Source organism: Eptatretus burgeri, chromosome 4 (genome assembly GCF_056783735.1).
Source record: "Eptatretus burgeri isolate ZD-2024b chromosome 4, Ebu_testis_v1, whole genome shotgun sequence".
In the NCBI taxonomy this organism is placed as follows: domain Eukaryota; kingdom Metazoa; phylum Chordata; class Myxini; order Myxiniformes; family Myxinidae; genus Eptatretus; species Eptatretus burgeri.
In genome coordinates this window covers 114,560,102-114,560,605 of record NC_140964.1, presented here as the reverse complement: position 1 = coordinate 114,560,605, position 504 = coordinate 114,560,102, and positions in this window count along the sequence as shown.

Genomic DNA, 504 nt, shown 5'->3' with positions numbered 1-504 from the left:
CTCATGTTTAAAATGTTTTACATTGCAAATGTACTGCAGTTCGAACCGAACGTGAAATTATAAATTCCAGCCCGACTGAACAGTGCTGCCACCATACACCGTTTATTTCCGGCTGCAGCAGAGCGCAGTGTGAGTTATTAAACATTCAAAATAAGTGGAATTTTTTTTAATGATAAAATAAGTAGATAATTCTCAAAAGTAGAAGAACTTTGGAACGATTGAATAAAAAAAGTGCGACTGATGAAAGAATTGTAACGCGCTCGTCTGGATGACGTCATGACAACCGGAGAGTGAAGGACGAGGGCAACGAACGACCATAGAATGCAGTTCCCGCCAAAATCTCCTTGGAGATGTAACTGTCAAAACATCATCGTCAATCGTCACGTACAGAGAGCGTCGATGCCGCTGTGGCAGTTACGAAGCGACAACACAATCCGGGTCGGGTCGCCACTCCGACTCAGGAAGTCAGGGCGGTAATTTGTTCAGGGTGCCGGCGATAGCTTG